A 12036-nucleotide genomic window follows, 5' to 3' on the forward strand; every position below is an offset into this window, starting at 1 on the left:
TTAAAAGCAATTCTGTAATAAACTCTATAAAGCTTTTCTTCATTTAGGGATTATTGCTCTAGGATGGAGCCCCACAAATAGAATTCCTAGTTTAAATGGTAAGCATATTTATAAGAATCTTGGTGTGTGTTGTCAAATTGCCTCCCAAAGATGGAAAATAATCCTAACTGCTGTGTGTAATTTCTCTGCGGAGGCCTCTTCAAGCTGCTTCGCTTGTTCAGCAGACAGCTACTATCCTGTGCTGGGAGCGCGCGTGCGCCGGATTTGCGAAGATGAACGAGGCAGGCAAAGCCTTCCTATCCGTGTCCAAAAACGCTAGAGAAATTTTGGCTTTTTATTTTATTTTATTTTATTTTATTTTATTTTAAGATCTTATTTATTTATTTGACAGAGAGAGAGATCACAAGTACTCAGAGAGGCAGGCAGAGGCAGAGGGGGGCGCAGGCTCCCCGCTGAGCAGAGCGCAGGATGCGGGGCTCGATCCCAGGACCCTGAGATCATGACCTGAGCTGAACACAGAGGCTTAATCCACTGAGCCACCCAGGCACCCCCAAATTTTGGCTTTTTAAAAAGTAGTTATCCACCTCTGCTTTTTCATGGCTCCCCACTGTAGACAGAAAGAAAGTCAACCACCTCGTAGGCTAGTAAATGCTTTATTCACTGTCTTACTGAAGATTATAGCCCAGGAACAGCTTTTCAAATTGCTCTCAAAATCTCAAATTGCTCAAGAACTGCTCTGAATCTTGTTATGTGTACAAATCGTGTATATAAAATTATTATATGTACATAAGGGGGAAAAGGGTGCACGTGCTTGCAAGCAGATCTCCAAATTTGCATCACAAGGTATAATTTTTTAGAGTTCTAAAAAGGAAGGTTTACTGATTTCCACACAGAAGTGAGAAAGACCCTTAAGTCATCTTAATATATTATGTTTCTATCATGTCCGATTGTTCAAAAACATTGTTTGAACACCTCTGTTTAACTGGTTTTCCAGTTCTTGCTGTTCTTGATTTCTCCTTGAGGTCACTTGAGATGGTCATAGAAGGTTGACATTAATCACCTACTACAGTTTTAGTCCACGCCACTGAGTATGGAACAAATTCAGTACTGAACAAAATTCGGACTCCTAAATCTGGCGTTCAAATTTTCTTATGACCTGGACTCTGCCTCTGTCCAACTCATGCACATCCTGGCCTGTCCCCATCACCCCTTAGAACACACTTTGCACTCCAGTTACTTGACTTTCTGAAACAAACCGCATGACTCAGTCCCTTTACACATCTCTATCCCTTCTGCTGGTTTTGAAACCTATGGGTGGTGACCTACATTTTTCACAGTCAAGTTCAGACATGTAAAAACCTGTTAGAGGGCCAATTCAACAGCTCTAGGAAAGGGCACAAGGAAATGTTTAGGTATATCTTCCAGGAACAGTCCTTGTTTCTCATTTCTCATTTCTATCACTACCTATCCCCTAAGAAAAATATGGCTCTCTGCTTCACAAGCACTTCACATATGTGCTTGATAACATCGATAACACTCTACACCTAGTTCAATTAAATATTTCTTTTTCTCTTGTCACTTTGGATACCTATTAGCACCAATTTCAGTATAATTGTTCAACGTCCCTTTAAACTGTAGAGTTAGACAATGTAACATACACAGAAGTCTGACCAAATAATGTACTTAATAGAAATAAATATAAAAAACATTTGTAATTTAGCAGATGTCCATTGGCAGATGAATGGATAAAGAAGATATGGCATATTATAGAGAGAGAGAGAGAGAGAGAGAGAGAGATAGATAATGGAATATTACTCAGCCATCTAAAAGACTGAGCTCTTGCCATTTGCAACATCATGGATGAAACTGGAGGGTATTATGCTAAGTGAAATAAGTTAGTCAGAGAAAGACAAATACCATATGATTTCACTAATATGTGGAATTTAAGAAACCAAACAGATGAACATAGAATAAGGGAAGGAAAAATAAAATAAAATTAAGTTAAATTAAATAAAATTAAAAAAAAAACAGGGAGGCAAACCATAAGACACTCTTAATTCTATGAAACAAACTGAGCGTTGCTGGAAGGGAGGTAGGTCGGGGGTGGCATAAGTGGGTGGAGGGCATTAAGGAGCACTTGATGTGATGGGCACTGGGTATTATATGCAACTGAGGAATCACTAAATTCTACCCCTGAAACTAATACTATACTCTATGTTAACTGAATTGATATTAAATTTTAAAAAACTTGTAATTTGGTGATTTACTTTAAAGAAACTAATTCTAAATCTGCTTTTAGTGACACCAGTAGTTACATAATGCATAACTCATACAGACAACTATTAAACAGCTTCAGAAAATGTAGGTTAAAGTAGTTCATAAAATGCAAAGAATTTTTAAAAAGTGTAAAGAATTCTACAAATGTTACTTTTAGTTTTAAAAAATGCTATTTTTTGGACTATCCCATAGCAATTTTCTCTTTCCCGATGGCAGGTTAGTTCTAGGGTAACTAGTAAAATCAACTCAATAGTATATTGGGAACAGACAATATAAAATAAGAGTTTCTATTATTAACATTACACATATCCTTTTCTACTTCATTAAAATGAAGTTAAAACTTTGATAGTATTTCTACATTGCCTGCTTTTATGCAACTTCTTTCCATGTGCAATTACACAGGCATAACTATATGCAAATATGCCTGTGTACAAACACAAGACAAAGGAAAACCCCCAAAAAGTTTATTTTCATACCAGTTTTGTGTGGGTAGCTACGAAAGTCTGGCCTCTGCCTGCTTAATTCTTCCCCATTCCATATTTTATAAAATGTCTGATCTTTGGCAGTAGGCTTTGATGTTGATGGAGTTGTGAGATGTCTCAGATCTGGAAATTATATTATTGTTGCTATTATTTTTCACAGATACCATATTTAGGATTTTTAGACCTATTTATAAACCTCTGACTCCTTGTTTACAAATACTTGCTGATTGGCTTTCTTACTCCGTACATTAGCAGTGGCTCATTAGCCTTCTTCCCAGAGCACTGCCAGCCACTGTGTGAGCTGGTGTTTCCTTTCGGACATCAGCAGCCCAGCTTTACTGCAAGGACTCTTAGATTTCAGCCTTAAAATATATATTTTTAAAGATTTTATTTATTTATTTGACAGACAGAGAGATCACAAGTAGGCAGAGAAGCAGGCAGAGTGAGAGGGGGAAGCAGGCTCCCTGCTAAGCAGAGAGCCTGATGCGGGGCTCCATCCCAGGACCCTGAGATCATGACCTGAGTGGAAGGCAGAGGCTTTTACCCACTGAGCCACCCAGGTGCCCCTGATAATATTTTTAGTCGCTCTTTTGAATTAACCATTGTAGCATTCACTGTTATTTGTAATACTTATTACGGGTACACTACACTCCATGTGGGGTATAATATGTGTAGTTGTACACAATGATACCCAGTGGCTCACACTCACCATATAGGTCTGTCCGAATAAAATATTTTAGGAAATTCTATATAATGGTCTTCCTAATCTATATCTATATTGAGGTACAGATTTTAATATCGTTAAAGCTTACAGACTAGAATATATTAAGTCCAAGTTAAATTTATGGCTGAAAACAATTACAGAGGCATGTTACCCTGACACCTCACATATTTATTTTATGTCTGCCAGAAGGAGGTGAAGAGGCTCTTAATCTTTTTTTTTTTTTTTTTTTAATGCCGTGGACTTCATTGGCAGTCTGGTAAAGCCTTTGCAGCCCTTCTCAAAATAATCTTCCCACATGCATGAACCACTTAGGGTTATGTTTTAAACAGTTTTATTGAAACCGTTCTATCCTTGGGTCCCAGATTAAAACCCTCTGAAGCTTTATAGGTACTTAATTTGCTCAGGGTGCTATAACAAAATATTGCAGACTAGGTGGTTTAAACAACAGAAATTTATTTTCTCACAGTTCTGGAAGCTAGAAGTCACAATTAAGGTGCCAGCAAATTTGGTTTCTTGTGAGGGCTCTGTTCCTGGATTGTAGATGGCCATCATCTTTCTGTTATCTTCACAAGGCTTTTCTTCTATGCGTGTGTGTGTGTGTGTGTGTGTGTGTGTGTGTAGGGAGAGAGAGAGCACAAGCATGGGAGCTCTCTGATGTCTCTCCTTGTAAGGACACTAATCCTGCTGGGTCAGGGCCCCACCCTTATGACTTCACTTACCTTAACTACCTCCTTAGAGGCCCCATCTCCAAAAACAGTCACTGGGATTTAGGGCTTTGAAATATGAATTTGGAGGGGATGCAGATATTCAGTCCAAAATAGTACTACTATGTGAACTTAATAGAACTACTTAATAGAACTACTATTAGAACTATATATTATTATATAATAGAACTACTATTAGAACTATATATGAGAACTACTATAGAACACTTAATAGAACTACTAAGTGAACAACGGTTTCCCATTCTCTTCCTCAGGAGTTCTTGGAAATTAAAGTTCTAGGACTCTGAGAAACGGAAGATATCTAGGAATTCTAGTAAATGAAAGACACCTAAACAACCCTAAGAATACTGAAAAGTAAACACTGTTTTTACCTGTACTCTGATACTGTCATGGTTGACTTGACCAAAGCTTTTTTGTTGGACTTAGTCTCAGAAGTTAAGGGGTAGAGGGAAGAAGCATGATCTGTGACAGATGGACAATAATTAAGAGCCAGTCAACTGTACAATACTTAACCCTTATAATACGTAAATAACTATAAACATCATCTAGTCTAGTTTTTAAAATCTATTTTTTAAATTATCCTGTAACAATTTTCCTTCTCCCAGTTAGGGGAGTGTGAGTAAAAATAGAAGTATTGTAAAAAACTGAAAGAAAATTTAGAATTAGGACAATCAGAGAGCCCTTCTGTAGCTCAGTTGGTAGAGCAGAGGACTGTAGGTGTAATGGCTAGAGGTAGGATGATCAGCTGAGACTACAGGCCCGGTAGAGTTTCTTATTCAGCTAAAAGGACAGAAGAGGGGCCAAGCTGGACCACAGATCAGCTTCTGCGGACAGAGAGGCAGCCAACCGTGGGCACAGCCCCTTAGGTCTCCCCAGGATATTTCTGTGCCATGCAGGGTCTCTCAGAGCAGCTCTTCATTCTTTTGGCCTTTCTCACTCTGACAACCTGACAGCAAGACCCCCTTGGTCTGGTTTCTGTGCTGGTAGAGAGAACACTACAGACAGACTGCAATGAGACCGCACATGGCTCACAGAGCTCCCGTTAGGGATGAAGTTAGTGTGCACCTATCAGTGGTATTTGCGGCACCCTCCTGTAAACTTTCTAAAACACGAATTATTAAACAGCATGTGTTGGAAAACCACCCCTCCAAACCTCTGTAAGCAGCGAGCCAAACTGAAATTTGGGAAACTTGGCTGAAGACTTTGGCCACTACTCAGAATGTGGATAAGAGCTTCTCCGGGTGTAAGAAGTATTTTGTGTAGTGATGGGGGTCAAGCATCAGAGGGATCTTTGGCTCTGGGGCCACCTGGGGACATTCCACACTGCACATTGGCACTAGAGTTGCTCATGACATCCAACCGATGCTGGATGGAGACCAGACCTCACACTCTGGAAAGAGGGAAAGCCACAAGGGTGGGCCCAGAAAGACGAATTGTCTACAATTGCCCTAAAAAGCCTGACCCTAGGAAAGGAACTTGATAAGTAACATTTTTGGAAGATTGGCTAGTGCTAATTGTTTGAAATTGAAGAGGTGACCTGCTGTCCGGAGTTCTAGCTGCAGTCCAGTCCACCTGCGGGAGTCCTGGGTCCGCTCTCGATCTTTGTCAGAAGCAATAACCCCGCTGGGAGTCAGCACTTCCTCCAGAGTCAGGAACTTAGTCTTGCATATCTTTTCTTAGCTTTATGCCTAATTTCTTTAAAAAAATATTGTCGCTTTTGTCAAGACACCTTTTTCATCTGTTACATTTACATTTGAAAGCTACCCACGGCTAGTGGGAGTCATTGAACAGCGCAAGGTCAGACCCTCCATCACCGTATGGAACAGAGCTTTACTAGCGGGTGTCTTGGCCTTGTACCTGGCTTTCACGGCCCTCTTCACATTTTACGGGTAGGTATGATATTTGCTGTACACTTGGAAAAAAATACCGTTTGTTCCTAGTTTGCTGAAAGTTTTACCATGGATTGTGATTGAATACATCAGTGTGTATCTGCATATCTACTCAAAGGATTGTATTATTGTTCTCCTTTTTTTTTTTTTTTTTTGGTGTGGTGATTTGTACCGATTGATTTTTTTCCTGATGTAAAACCACCCTTGTATTTTTGAGATAAATCCTCCTTGATTGTGATACCTTTTTAAAACACACTGTGGCATCTGATAATATTTTTTGTTTAGGATTTTTGCATCTAAGGATAATACTTCTGAATAATATTAATATCGATCTAAAACTTTTGAATACTGCCTTTGTTGGGGCACAAGCATTGCATCATTAAATGAGTTGGGGCGTTTTCCCACTTTTCTGTCTTCCGAAATGTTTAAAAAGGGAGAGCGGCTTCTCTGTTCTTTGAAAGTTTGAGAACGTTTCCCTGTGAAAACATCCGAGCCTGCTCTGGGGGAGAAGAGGGCAAATGTTTAAAACGTCCCAATTCCACTCCCTGATTTGGGGGTTTCCCGTTTTGTCTTTAGTTAACTTTTGTATATTGATGTGTTTTTTCTGTACACTTTCCCATTTCTTCTAAGTTTTCAAAGGAGCACTGTGTGGGTAGGGCCTTTTGCTGGAGTCGGGGCGGGCTGCGGGAGGTGGCCGGGTGTGCCACCAGCGTCTCGCCTTCTTCGCCTGCGGGTGGACGAGGCTAACCCGGTCACTCTTTTCCTGACGCCTCAGAGAACGGCCCCGCCTCAGGCCCAATTCACCGAAACGTTTTTCCAGAGAAAACTCCGCAGGGCCACGTGAGGAAGGAAAGCCCGGGTTGTGGGGTCTCCGGAGTGGGGTCTCGGTTTTTTCACCACATCTTTAGAAGGAGGCAGTTTCGGTTCGCGGGTTTTGGAACCTAATTTGGGTGCCGGGGCTCCTTCGGGCGCTGGGCTGGGCTCTCCCGCCCCCGGAAGTCTTGGCTCCGCGCCCCCCAGGCGCACCCCACCCCAGAGCGGCCCCAGAGCGGCCTCAAAGAATTTCCGCGCGGACACAACGGGAGCCCCTCCCGGGTCGGGCCGGCACTGCCCCTCCGTGTGGAGGTGGTGACCCGACGGCGCGGGGACGCGCAGCGACACCGCGCAGGTTCCGGTCGCCTGGAGCGGTGAACGGCCGGTCCCCCGCCCCCCCGGCCGGGAGGAGACCCCGCCCCGCCCCGCCCCGCCCCGCCCCGCTGCCCCGCCCCTCCCGGCTGGTGTGTGCCGGCCGGCCACCAGGGGGCGATGTGCCCTCGTCCGTCCTCCGGCGCCGCCGCTGCCCTCGCCGAGCGCCGCATCCCGCTCCCCGCCCCTCCGGAAGCTGCGAGGGCCCCGACTGCCGCTGCGGTGGCCGCTTGGTGGCCGCTTTCCTCCTGACCGCACACCTGCCGGCAGGCCGAAGCGGCCTCCGGGAGCGCTGGGGGCCCCGCCCGCGGAGAGCTCGGGTTCCGCGGTCGGCAGTGCGCGCCCGGCCACCAGGAGGCCCCCGCCCCGCTGCGCTCAAATTCACGGCCGGGTTCCGCGCAGGGTCGCCGCCGACGGGGAGAAACCGAATTGCCACGTCTAGGAGCAATCTGGGGGCTGAAGACCAAAGGGGCTCGGAGCCCCCGGGGGGGTGACGGCCTCGAGAGCTCACCCAACCCTGAGAGCTTGGGCCCGGAGCGGGGGAGCGCGCAAAGGCCTTTCCCGTCGGACCGAACCCGGCGACGCTAGCAGCTCCCGCTGGGAGCCGGCCGGCCGGGCTCTGCCGGGACCTCCCGCCGTCCAGACCGGAACCCGGGGCGTCCAGACCGCTCGGCGGCGCAGGCGAGGAAGCCCAGGCCCAGGAAAGCTGAGATGCCCTGAGATAGAAGCGGTGGGGTCGAGACTGGGCCGGGGTCTGCCTGATACTAGTTCGTGTGCTTATCCCCTTCGCTGTGATAATCCTAATCATAAAAGTTAATTCCACCGAGCGTTTAATATCTGCCAAGCCCTGAGTGGGATGTTATGTCATGCTTTTGTTTGTTTGTTTAAAGATTTATTTAATTTAATGAGGGGCGGGACGCAGAGGGAGAGGGAGAGAGAGAGAGAGGGAGGGAGAGAGCGAGGGCCCGATGACGTCCTGGCCCTGAGATCATGACCAGAGAGGAAGTCAGGAGTCAGAGGCTGAACCACGGAGCCCCCCGGGCGCCCCTCGTAATGCTGTATTTAACGCCCGCGACAGCCCTGTGAGGAAGGTACTGTTTTCGCAGTGCCTTGTATCGCTATCACGTAGAGGCTGCTTTTAGGCAGCAGACTTGAGCCGCCGAAACTTTAGGAAGCAAAAGGCCCACTGCCTGCACAGAGCTGACAGCAAACAGGCCCCCTGGGCTCCGCGCCTGGAAAATGGCCATAGGCCCTAACCAACCAGTGGCTACTTACAACCCCACACAGTTACCAAAAAGGGGGAAATTCCATATGTTCCCATAACCTTTCACTCTGCCCTTTAGCTATAGCTCCCGCCACTGCCTCCTGGCAGACACTGTCCTTTCCTGTCCCACCCGCTGTCCCTCTCAATATATTCAATAAGGTTCTATCTCCTTTGCTCTGCTTCGGGTGAATTTTTTCATCACCCACACCGCCAGCCTCCACGCAATCAGGTCGCCCCACATATAGTGGCTTATTATTACCATAGTACTCTCTTTAACCCTCACCACAACCCGATAAGGTAGGTACTATTCTTTCTTTAATCTTTTATCTAAATTCAATTCAGTTAACATATCCTGTATTGTTAGTTTCAGGGGTAGAACTCAGTGCTTTATGAGTCACCTACAACACCCAGTGCTCATTACAAGTGCCCTCCTTAATGCCTTTCACCTAGTTACCCCATCTCCTCCCACCCACCTCTCCTCGGTTTGTTTCCTAGAGTTCAGCACCTCTTATGGTTTGCCTTCCTCTCCGTTTCTGTCTTATTTTATTTTCCCTTCCCCCATGTTCATCTCTTTGGTTTCTGAAATCCCACCTATGAGTGAAACATGTACTATTTGTCTTTCTCTGTCAGACTTATCTCACTCAGCATAATACCCTCTAGTTCCAACCATGTCGTTGCAAATGGCAAGATTTAATTCTTTTTGATGGCTGCATAGTATCCTATTGTGTACATACACCACATTTTCTTTATCCATTCCACTGTGGATGGACATCTGGGCTCTTTCCATAGTTTGGCTGTTGTGGACATTGCATAGAAGGTGCCCCTTTGAATCACTATGTTTGTATCCTTTGGATAAATGCCTAGTAATACAATTGCTGGTGCATAGGTGGCTCTATTTTTAACTTTTTGAGAAACCTCCATGCTGTTTTCCAGAGTGGCTGCACCAGCTTGCATTCCCACCAAGAGTGCGAAGGGATTCCTCTTTCTCTGCATCCTCGCCAACATTTGTTGTTTCTTGACTTGTTAATTGTATCCATTCTGGCAGGTGTGAAGTGGTATCTCACTGTGGTTTTGATTTGTATTTCCCTGATGATAAGTGATGTTGAGCATTTTTTCATGTGTCTGTTGGCCATTTATATGTCTTCTCTGGAAAAATGCCTGTTCATGTCTTCTGCCCATTTCTTGACTGGAGTTTTTGTTTTTTGGGTGTTGAGTTGCGTTAAGTTCTCTATAGATTTTGGATACTAGTGAGGTAGGTACTCTCATCATCACTCTTATTTTACAGGGAGAGAAGTTGTCATCAAGGGCTAAGAAACTGGGGCACCTGGGTGGCTCAGTGGGTTAAGCCTCTGTCTCAGCCCAGGTCATGATCTCAGGGTCCTGGGATTGAGCCCCGCATCAGGCTTTCTGCTCAGTGGAGAGCCTGCTTGCCGCCCTCCGCCCCCTGACCTGCCTGCTGCTCTGCCTACTTGTGATCTCTCTCCCTCTTTCAAATAAATAAATAAAATCTTAAAAAAAAAAAAAAAAAGGTTAAGAAACTTGCCTACAGCCGCATGGCTAATCACTGGTATTGTTGGAGTTGAGCCCAGGCAGTCCTGCACCTGAGCGTGTACATACACTAGCCACAGTGTTCTCGTGCTCTCCCTATTACCCATGCCTCAGGCCAGCTCTTTCCAAGGATTTCATCTGAGAAAGCTAAGGAAGGGTGAAAATTCCTAATGCCCTCCAGCCGCTATAGCTGATGGCATCCTTCCAACCATCTGTATTACACATAATGCAACCCCCTGGAACCCCATGATTCCTATGCACTGTGGGGACAGAGGTCATGCATGTCCTGAACCCATGTTACAAGAGACCCCTCTCCACACTGCACTGGCCCCATCGTGTGCACATCAGCTAGGCTGGGAGGTTTAGGCAGAATCGTCTTTCATTCTCTCTGTTTTGTGTTTTGCACAAATTGATGCCTGGGTTTATTGCCCACCTGCGTCCCCCACCCCCACCCCCTGCCCCTGTTACCAAGTGTAATGAAGAGTCCCAACCTAGAAAATAATATGTGAAGGGTTGACTCCAGTCCAGGAGCATGAAGCAGGTCCACCCAGTCTTCTCCCACATGGGAGGAGGACTACCTACCTACCTCTATGTGTTGTTTGAAATAAACTTTGTGGTATCGTGTCTGTATGGTAGAGCCTGATGCAGTCGGCTTTACTCTTACTCTTCCCCAGTAGGGTTCTAGAGGCTTGGGACTTCAAAACCAAAAGCAAACAACTAAAACAAGCAAATAAAAAATGCCAGAAGTGTGCCTTTTGCTACTTCTCCATTGTTACGATCTGTAGAGACCCTGTGATTTTAAATTTGTGTGTGGAGAAGGTTAGAGCCAGTGTAAACCAGAGTCATGAAATCTGGCTGCTCCTATGACCAGTGACTTTGAGGGCTGGCTGTCTAATACCATATGGGCAGGAACTGGGGGTCAGTTCTCTACTAGCTAGGAGGGACTGATGAGCAACCTCACACCCCAAAGTACCTATTATATCACTGGGTGGCTGGGATGACTGTGTGTTCTAATGCCAGCACACCCAGCTTCTGATCAGATAATAATGTTAATAAACATTTACCAAGCACTTACTATGTCCACACAAATTACGCTAATGTCCAACCTAGTTCCGTGGCTTCCATGTTATGTAGGGGATTCCTAGGAACCAGCCAGGCCAGGACAATGGAATTAATTCCAGTTGCTAACTCTGGGGAGCCCAATGGGGCCTATGGAAGACATAAAGGGTATCTACCCTCCATTTCTGGGACCTGATATGGCCAAAGATTACTGGAATTTGCTTTCTCTGACAGAGAATTATTTCTGTTTAATTTGCCTGTCCCAATATAACTTCAATAAAAGTAGTTTCTCAACTTTGGTAATAGAACCATCTGGGGAGATTTTCAGTGACACCACACCCAAGCCACCCTCCAGACTGATTAAAATAGAATGAGAAATGAAACCAGGTATTGGTATTTTTCAAAGTCCCCCCACCCCTCACCCCTCACACTGTAATGTCAGTGTGCATCCATTCTTCATAATTTTCCTCCTGAAAGTGACTTACAGTGCAGGGCACCTACAGGATCTTTTAGGGCAGAGGCCTGTGGGCAGGGAACCGCAAATGTTCCTGGAGAGAGTATGCTGATCTGATTGAATTAAAAAAGGCAAGTTCCAATATGTTTGCTATAGGTCAAATCAGATATCAATTTTATAGGGTCACTTAATACAAAGGATTTAGACGTGTTGGGGGCATTCCAGGATGGAGGTAAATCAGCCTCTGTCATATGATGGAGGTTGAACTTGGGCCTTGGCCCCAAATAGCTATAAGCTGCCCTTTGGTTACCCTTGAACTTTAAGAAAATACACACCTAACATGAAAATCTGGTTTGAGCTGTGCTATGGGATCAGGGAAGAGTCTAAGGGTGGGCTGGTAAAAGAGCAGCAAGGACCTTGTCTAGGACG

Source organism: Lontra canadensis, unplaced genomic scaffold, assembly GCF_010015895.1.
Source record: "Lontra canadensis isolate GAN:19392208 unplaced genomic scaffold, GSC_riverotter_1.0 scaffold24, whole genome shotgun sequence".
Classification (NCBI taxonomy): Eukaryota; Metazoa; Chordata; class Mammalia; order Carnivora; family Mustelidae; genus Lontra; species Lontra canadensis.